Raw genomic sequence first — 10,337 nt, 5'->3', positions numbered from 1 at the left:
TTCTCCAAATGTGAATTCTGGCTACCGGAAGTAACCTATCTTGGGCATGTCATCTCTAAGGATGGTATTGCCGTCAACCCCGAACGAGTTCAGGCTATTCTTGATTGGACTCCTCCCAAGAACGTTAAGCAAGTCAGAAGTTTTCTCGGTCTCGCCAGCTATTGCCGTCGATTCGTCGAGAACTTCTCCAAGATCGCCAGGCCTCTGACTAACCTGTTGCATAAGGGCGTCAAGTTCCAATGGACAGACAAATGTCAGGAAAGTTTCCAGGCACTCAAAGACAAGTTGACTTCTGCTCCAGTTCTAGCTCCACCTGATACTAAGAAGGACTTTGTCATTTACTGCGACGCTTCCCGTCAAGGATTAGGCTGTGTCCTAATGCAAGACCGCAAAGTGATTGCTTATGCCTCTCGGCAATTGCGCCCTCACGAAGAGAACTACCCAGTTCACGACCTCGAACTTGCTGCTGTCATTCATGCGCTGAAGCAGTGGCGACATTACCTTCTCGGTAATCGTTGCGAGATCTTCACCGACCACCAAAGTCTGAAGTATCTGTTTACTCAGCCAGACCTGAACCTCCGTCAGCAGAGATGGATGGAGCTTGTTGCAGACTTTGACTTGGGTATTTCCTATACGCCAGGCAAGGCTAATGTAATGGCTGATGCCTTGAGCCGCAAGTCTTACTGCAACCACCTCCAGGTTCACAAAGTTCAGCCCTCGCTTGTTGAAGAATTCAGGAAGCTGAACCTCCATATTGTTCCTCCGGGTGCACTCGCTCCCCCTCCTAAGAAGTTTGGCAAGGTGAACCTCCACGTTGTTACCCAGGGTTCCCTCAATACCCTAGTTGCTAAACCAGATCTCGAGGACAGCATCAAAAGGCTACAGAAGTATGACTCTGAAGCCCACAAGATTAAGCGCTACCTCGCAGAAGGAAAGCCCTCATTCTTCACCATTGCTGAAGATGGCACCTTATACTTCAAGGGCCGCCTAGTGGTGCCATGTGCAGAGAAAAACCTGGATATGACACAGGAAGTTATGAAAGAAGCTCATGATACGCCTCTATGTATTCATCCTGGTAGTACAAAGATGTACCAAGACATCCGTCAGAGATTCTGGTGGTCTAATATGAAGCAAGACATTGCTCGTTATGTTGCTGAGTGTGACGTTTGCCGTCGTATCAAAGCAGAACACCAAGGCCTGCTGGAACTCTGCAACCTATCTCTATTCCTGAATGGAAATGGGACCACGTTGAGATGGACTTCGTCACTGGATTTCCCAAATCACAGAAAGGTAATGATGCTATTCTTGTCGTCATTGACCGGCTTTCCAAAGTTGCACATTTTCTAGCAGTCAAAGAAACGATCACTGCTAGCCAGTTGGCAACGCTCTATATGTCCAGGATTGTTTCACTCCACGGTATTCCATTGGTTATCAGCTCAGACCGTGGCAGCTTATTCACTTCAAGATTCTGGGCAAGTTTCCAAGAAGCCATGGGAACTCATCTGTCATTCAGTACTGCGTTTCATCCTCAATCGCAAGGACAAGTTGAATGCGTCAACCAAGTTCTCGAAGACATGCTTCGAGCTTGTGTTATTTCCTTCGGCAAGAAATGGGAGGAATCTCTCCCGTATGCTGAGTTCTCTTATAATAATAGCTATCAAGCTAGTCTGAAGATGGCCCCCTTCGAAGTGTTATATGGACGAAAGTGCCGAACCCCTCTGAACTGGTCAGAAACTGGGGAACGTCCACTCTTCGGTCCGGATATTATCCAAGATGCCGAAGAACAAGTCCGCATTATTCGTGAGAATCTCAAGACTGCTCAGTCACGTCAGAAGAGTCAGTATGACCGTCATCATAAAGACATGGTCTATCAACCTGGCGAAAAGGCTTATCTTCGAGTCACACCTATGAAGGGTGCTCACCGCTTCGGAATCAAGGGCAAACTAGCTCCTCGATATATTGGCCCATTCCTTATTCTCGAAAGGCGTGGAAAAGTGGCATACCAACTGGAGCTACCGCCGAACCTTTCTCAGGTTCACGATGTGTTCCCTGTGTCACAGCTCCGCCGTTGCTTCAAGGACCCAATCCGAGCTGTGGATCATGAAGTGCTCGAATTGCAGCAGACCTCTCCTATAAGGAGCATCCGGTCCGCATTCTCGACCAAGCTGAACGCCGCACACGTCAGAAGGCGATCAAGTTTCTCAAAGTCCAGTGGTCGCACCATTCTGAAGATGAGGCCACTTGGGAACGAGAGGATCGTCTGCGCGAAGAATACCCCGCACTGCTTCCTTCTACCTCCTAAATCTCGGGACGAGATTTCTTGTAGTGGAGGAGATTTGTAACACCCCGAGAATCATGCTACAGTAACTCTCTGTGATTAAGCTAATCATGTTGCTAAACAGGGCTTGATCACATTTGAATCACATTTCTTTTCAAACTCCTAATTCAAACTTCAATTAAATTTAAAGTGGAAAATAAAAGTTTTCAAAAATTTAAACAAAAATGTTCGGGCCATGCCAGATATTGCACTGATAATTATTGTGGAGAAAACACATTTTTATGAAATGCCTAAATACTTTTAAATGAAATAAAACAGAAAAGAAAATAAATAAATAAAAAGAAAATACAAAAGAAAACAGAACAAAGAAAGAAAAAAAGGAGAAGGAGAAGCCCCCCCCCCCACTGGACCCCTGGCCCAACTGGGCCGACCCCAGGCCCAGCCGGCCTAGCCCACCTCCTCGGGTCGCCCTCCCCTTCCCTGTTCCCCCGACCGGGGTCGGAACAGGGGCAGGTCCCCGCCGCACCCCCTCGCCGGCGACGGGGGAGGATAAGGCCGCCAGCGCCCCCGCCCCCTCGGGCCCCTCTCCCACTCGCCCCCCGCTCACCTCTCGGCCTCTGCGCTTCTCCCTATCCCCCCAGATCCACGCCGCTCCCTCCTTCCCCACCGCCCGAGCGCGGTCGCCGACGTGCCACCGTCGTTTTTGCGGCCACCGAGCCCCGTTCTCCTCCCCGACGTGTCCACGAGCTCCGCCGCGTCGAGCCCGTCCTCCCCGACCACCTGCTCGAGCCGGGACCCCCTACATCACCCCCCAACGCCGTCGCCTTCTTCCTCGGGTCGCCGCCGTCTTCTTCGACTCCGGCGACTGCTGCTGCTACTAAGCCCCTCACCGGCCTCCGTGTGCCGCGCGGTGAGCTTCTCCCCCTCCTCCCCTGTCCTTTCGCTCTCGCGCGCCCCCTAGCTGCTTTCCCCACGCGCGCCCGAACGCAGCGCCGCGGAGCTCGTCGCCGGTGGGTCTCCGGTGACCTTTTGGTCACGGGCTCAAGCCCGTTGCACTCCCCACAGCGCGTAGCTGCTCCCTAGCCCCTCCGCTTGCTCGATAGCACGCCGTAGCCCCGTTTCCGTCGGTCACCCGTGCACGCCGCCGCCTCCGCCGCTCGCCGGCGCCGATTCCGGCCAAGTCCGGCGAAGCTACGGCCACCACTGGATGCGGCGCTGCGAGCTCCTTCGAATGAGCCTAGCCCCGCTCCTCCCCGAGCCCCGTAGCGCGATTCCGGCGAACTCCGGCGAGGGGCCGCCTCTGTTTTGGTCGCCGGAGTCGCTCCGGCGCCGGCCGCCGACGTGGCTGGCCTGGGGCCACCCCAGAGCCACTGCCAGTGGGCCCCGTGGGCCCCGTTGACTGGGTTGACCCCAGTCAACTGCTGACTGGGCAGGCCCAGCCACTAACATGCGGGCCCCGCCGCATAATTAACAAAAAAATGTTTTTATAAATAAAACTAATTAATTAATCTAATTAGGCACTGACAGGTGGGGCCTACCTACTAATAACCTTGTTTAAGTTAATTATAAAACTCTGTTAGTGCCCTGTCAATGACATGTGGGTCCCACTGAACCCACCTGTCTGGTTTGACTGGTCAGCCAACATGTTGACCTGCTGACGTCAGCATTACCTCATGCTGACGTCATAATTCATTTTTTGCTAAATTCAAATAATTCCAGAAATTCAAATAATCTTTGAAAATTCATATCTTTTAAACCGTAACTCGGATGAAAATGTTTTCTACATGAAAGTTGCTCAGAACGACGAGACGAATCCGAATACGCAGTCCGTTCGTCCACCACACCTCCCTAACCTATCGATCTAGCAACTTTCCCCCTCCGGTCCGTCTGTCCGAAAACGCGAAACATCGGGAATACTTCCCGGATGTTCCCCCCCTTCGCCGGTTCCACCTACTGTCGCGTCAGGACACACCTAGCACCGCTCATTGTCATGTCACGCATCGTCATGCTTATGTTTGCATTGTATTTACTGTTTCTTCCCCCCTCTTCTCTCCGGTAGACTACGAGATCGACCCTGCTGCCGCCCAGTTCGACTACGGAGTCGACGACCCCTCCTACTTGCCAGAGCAACCAGGCAAGCCCCCCCCCCTTGATCACCAGATATCGCCTAATCTTCTCTATACTGCTTGCATTAGAGTAGTGTAGCATGTTACTGCTTTTCGATATCCTATCCTGATGCATAGCCTATCCTTGCTACTACTGTTGTTACCTTTACCTGCAATCCTACATGCTTAGTATAGGATGCTAGTTTTCCATCAGTGGCCCTACATTCTTGTCCGTCTGCTGTGCTATACTATCGGGCCGTGATCACCTGGGCGGTGATCACGGGTATATACTTATATACTATATACATGACACATGTGGTGACTAAAGTCGGGTCGGCTCGTAGGAGTACCCGCAAGTGGATCTTTGTGGCGGAGCGACAGGGCAGGTTGAGACCGCCTAGGTGAGAGGTGGGCCTGGCCCTGGTCGGCGTTCGCGGATACTTAACACGCTTAACGAGATCTTGGTATTTGATCTGAGTCTGGCCATTTGGTCTATACGCACTAGCCATCTACGCGGGAGTAGTTATGGGTATCCCGGCGTCGTGGTATCAGCCGAAGCCTTCGTGACGTCAGCGACTGAGTGGCGCGCGCCGTGTTGGACCGCTTTGACGTAACCGCCGTGATCGTGTGGGTTGCTAGGTCTGCTCACGGCCGCGTTCGCAACGTGCAGGTGTGCATAGGGCGATGGGCCCAGACCCCTGCGCGCTTAGGATTAGACCGGCGTGCTGACCGCTCTGTTGTGCTTAAGTGGGGCTGCGACGCGTTGATCTTACGAGGCCGGGCATGACCCAGAAAAGTGTGTCCGGCCAAATGGGATCGAGCGTGTTGGGTTATGTGGTGCACCCCTGCAGGGAAGTTTATCTATTCGAATAGCCGTGTCCCTCGGTAAAAGGACGACCCGGAGTTGTACCTTGACCTTATGACAACTAGAACTGGATACTGAATAAAATACACCCTTCCAAGTGCCAGATACAACCCGGTGATCGCTCTCTAACAGGGCGACGAGGAGGGGATCGCCGGGTAGGATTATGCTATGCGATGCTACTTGGAGGACTTCAATCTGCTCTCTTCTACATGCTGTAAGATGGAGATGGCCAGAAGCGTAGTCTTCGACAGGACTAGCTATCCCCCTTTTATTCTGGCATTCTGCAGTTCAGTCCACTGATATGCCCCTTTACACATATACCCATGCATATGTAGTATAGCTCCTTGCTTGCGAGTACTTTGGATGAGTACTCACGGTTGCTTCTCTCCCTCTTTTCCCCCTTTTCCTTTCTATCTGGTTGCCGCAACCAGATGTTGGAGTCCAGGAGCCAGACGCCACCGTCGACGAAGACACCTACGACACTGGAGGTGCCTACTACTACGTGCAGCCCGCTGACGACGACCAGGAGTAGTTAGGAGGATCCCAGGCAGGAGGCCTGCGCCTCGTTCGATCTGTATCCCAGTTTGTGCTAGCCTTCTTAAGGCAAACTTGTTTAATTTATGTCTGTACTCAGATATTGTTGCTTCCGCTGACTCGTCTATGATCGAGCACTTGTATTCGAGCCCTCGAGGCCCCTGGCTTGTATTATGATGCTTGTATGACTTATTTATGTTTTAGAGTTGTGTTGTGATATCTTCCCGTCAGTCCCTGATCTTGATCGTACATATTTGCGTGCATGATTAGTGTACGGTCAAATCGGGGGCGTCACAGCTTAGAAGCCACATCCTTCAAATCATCAATATACATACCTTCGTTCCAGCAAGATTTAATATGCTCTTCTAACACCACCCCTTCCCTCTCCCAGTATGCCTCGTATTTAAGTTGTTTAACAATATTACCTTGCCGAGGCAATCCTGACAGTTGAATGAGCAGAGGGCAATGATCAGATCTTGAGCTAATAATATGAGACACCCTGCACTCCGGAAATAGTGCCGACCATTGAGGACACGCAACAGCTCTGTCCAATCTAACTCTTAACATTTTTGGAACCCTGTTGCTTGTTGTCATAAGTCCACGGCGTACCATGAAACCCCAAGTCAAAAAGATTACAATCAGAGAGCACACTCCTAAAATCAGCCATCAAAGAATTGGACCTTTTATTCCGAGAAAAATGTTCATTTTGCCACATCGCTTCATTGAAATCTCCAACCATGAACCAAGGACCAGAACCCATAGGCTTAATTCTCCGCAAAAGTTCCCACATGACGTACCTTTGACTAGCCTTAGGCTCTCCATAGATAAAGGTGCTTCTCCACTTTGCTCCATTAGCAGTACAGATAAACATATCAATGAAATGCTCCCCATATTTGTTCAGCTGTATAGTATAAGAATCATCCCAGAACACGCAAGACCACCACCTTTCCCTGGAGAAGAATAGGTAAAAACATTACTCATACCCAAACGATAACGCAAACGCTCAACATAATCTTTATTTTTCCTTGTCTCGGAGAGAAAGATAACATTGGGTTGGTGCGTCTTAGAAAGACACACAAGCTCCTGAACTGTGCGAGGTTGCCCAAACCCCGACAGTTCCAACTAAGTATTTTCATGGCTCCTGACGGGCGCTCACATCCGCGCCCGTCAGTTGACCGACAGCCCCATGGTCGGTAGCTTCCTTAGTGATCTCACCTACAGCTCTCCCCTCCCCTACAGATTCTCTTTTTTTTCCTTGATTCACTTCCTCTCCCCCATCTACTTCCTTAGTAACATGAGTGACTATACCATCTATCCCAACTACAGCCTCAACTCTCTCAACACACACTCTTTTACAAGCAGAAAAGTCCACACTCTCAGAACTAGCACTGTTCATGTTGATGATGAATTCCTGGCTGCCGTCGGAACCGCGTTTCTTGGGCATCATTGTGTTTTGGAGGATGTCGACGAAGGCAGTTTTTCGGTTGGACAATTCACTCCCACTGTTAGGCGGAGTGGGCACCCCGAACATGGCATGCTTGACACCGGCGTGCTGCACCATAGCACGCTCCTCGCGCTCCTCCCTATGGACACGCTTCCAGCGTCCCCAAATGGTCTCCCTGCCCTTGGCATCGAGACTTGGCCGCATCCCACCAGTAGCTTTCGCCTCCGAGTCCGCCTCCAGACCATCCCCAGGAAGTGCAGCAACACCGCCGTGGCCACCACCAGCCTGCTGCACCACCCCAGATACAGTCTGGAGTCCCGCAGCTCCACCACCCGCCGAAATGGCAGGCTCCATCATGCCCTGGCCCTCCAGGGAAGCCGCGCCCAGCGACTCCATCAGTTGCGGCCTGGGAGCAACCACCCCTTGGTCGCGGTCCCCACCAGCAGGAAGCGGCTGCACCAGGGCCGCCCCCTTGCCCTCACCGCTAAGGCCCTCCTGGCCCTGCTGAGCAGCTCCCACAGCTAAACCAGAGGCATCAATGTTGGAGTCGACGATGCCCCCGGCCGCCTGCACGGACACCTCCTGATGAAGCTTGTCCATGGCCCCATCCTTGGAGCCGGATCCCGCAAGCACCGGTCTCCCCTCCAGGGAATAGCCCAGAACACGCATCCCAGGATCCGACGCAGCCACCGAGCCAGCCTTCTCCCCAAGGCACGCCTCAACCAGAACTGGAGCAGCAGCCATAGAAAGTTGTTGGACAGCCGTGGCAACCACCGAGATCACCTTGTCCGGGAGCCTCGCGTTCTGCGCGAACACCTCATCTTCCGAGGCCCCCGCCAGGCCCCAGAAGTCGAAGTGATGCCGAACCGACCCACTCCAGGCCGGCACCTTGAGGTCGGAGGAGTAGATCGCCTTGCGTTGCTCGGCCGGAATACTGCAGTGCTTGGCCGTCATGTGTCCCACGATACCACAGGACAAACAAAAGTTAGGCAGTTTTTCATATTTTACATTGAAGCTGAATTCCTCCTTGCTGCCAACGGGAGTGAAGGCAACGGACATCCTTAGCTGCTCATCCACCTTGTGAATGATCCGAACCCGAAGATGCTCACCGACAATCTGGTGGTTTTGGTGCGCCACCGCCTTCACTTCACCCAGCTGATCACCAAGAGCCCAGCCGAAGGCCTCAGTCTTGAGTGGCACCGGCAACCCATGGATTTGAACCCAGACCAAAAACGAGTCCAGGCACACATCCACGGGGTTGGTCTTCCCGTCGAGCACCGCGATCAGCACGGCGTTGTTCCTGAAGTGCCACGGGCCAGCCCGAAGCACGTGCTTGAGATCACCCTCCTCCGAGAATTTGATGACGAAGCGTCCGTCCTTGCTCTCGACCCGCTGAGCCACCGCATTGCCTCGCAACTTCCAAGGGCCGCGAAGATCGCTGACAACCGCCCTTGGGTCGATCGAGTACGGTAAGAGTACTCTAGCCACCGCAAGCTTCCCGGCGACCGCACGCAAGGCGGCTTCCAAGTCGATGACGAGGGGTTTCATGTCGGCTCTAGAACCGACGAACACCTTGCTCTTGCCCGCCCTTCGGAGAGGAGGCGGAACCACCGCCCCCGCCGCAAAGCCAAAGGAGGCCGACGGCGTAACAGAGAGGGCCATGCCAGACGGCCCTCCCACTGCAGCCCCCGGCAGGCTCCCAGAAGGTTCAGAAGCCATCTGAGACAGCGGCGAGACGGCCACCCCTCCAGCCTGAACCAGGGCAGCGAGCTGAACGCCCTGAACTGCAGGCCTGTCAAGGCCCGTGCCCACCTCAGCCGCGCTGCCAGCATCCCTGACCGCAGCGACTGGGAGGGTGTCCACCCCCGCCCCATCAGCATCCACCAGCGCCTTTGCCTTGTCCTGGTCTCCCATGGCCACCTGAGCAACTAAGACAGAAAGAACAGACAGAGGCGAGCAGACACGAGGAGCAAGTGCGAACTGAAACCCACCGCCCCCTTCCTTGAAATACACAGGCTTCTCCTCTGACTCTGCCTCTGAATCTCCGAAATTAACAGCCAAATTACTGCATACCTGAAGCCCATTACCTTTGTTCTTCAAATCTGCCTTAAGTTCCTTAGAAACTGCCGGCCGATTCACAAATTGGTTCCCCGGATTAGCAGCTGTACTGGAGGATTGAAAGCCAATACTCCCATCCACTGATTCCGCGGGATGAATCCCCTCCAATACTTTCTTGATCTCCACTTGATTTGGACGGGCCTTGAAAATTTTCTCTGCTCTTTCTTGCATCAGCCGCAAACACCGTTGGCGATCTGAGGAGCGAAGGAGAATCTCCCTCCCCCTCCGCCTGAAGGTGCTCCACTCCACGGAGAAGAGGCCACCCAACTCCCATGCGCGAACGCTCCCCTCCAGCCCCCGGCCCTCGGCCGGCGGCAGCGCCGCCACCATGCCCGCTCACTCTCAGATCGCCCCTCTCATCGCCAGCACCGTTCTTTCTCGCAAAGGCAACAGATTAGTCGTACTAATTCTTTATATTTTCATTTCCATCGGGTAAGATCCTTACATGCTATATACAAATGACTTATTCCCACGATGTTGGTCTCGTGAGTCCGCATTAGTCTTCAATGTGATATTACTTTGCGACAATAATAGTATGGCTACATACATATGCATGGTCGGTAGTCTAATTATTGCATCATATAGGCTAATGTGTTTTAATTATCTAACTAGAGAAGTTATAATCTACACCGTGGGTCTTCCATTTCGCATTAGGGTGTGCATATCTAAGAGAATGTTTCATGCGAATGCGATTTTTAAGTTCGCACATATACAAAAGCTAATTAAAAACAGTTGCATGCATGCATAATATAGCTTCAAATTATTTGACATCGTTTGCTTGAATAATAGATATAGCTACCTATTATTCAAGCAAGATTACTAGCAGGGGAGTATATGATATCCAGCATGCAAACGGTACAATAGTATAAAATGAGTTAGCTGGAGTTGGACAAGGACGGGTAGCGCTCAAGCTTTAGCTTGTCAAAGTGGAGAAAGTTACATCTATTAATCTTCTAGAATTTCTCCACTATACTGACGACCCAGCACGAAAAT

This window comes from Aegilops tauschii, chromosome 7 (genome assembly GCF_002575655.3).
Source record: "Aegilops tauschii subsp. strangulata cultivar AL8/78 chromosome 7, Aet v6.0, whole genome shotgun sequence".
NCBI classification, from domain to species: Eukaryota; Viridiplantae; Streptophyta; class Magnoliopsida; order Poales; family Poaceae; genus Aegilops; species Aegilops tauschii.
This window is presented reverse-complemented; position numbering follows the sequence as displayed.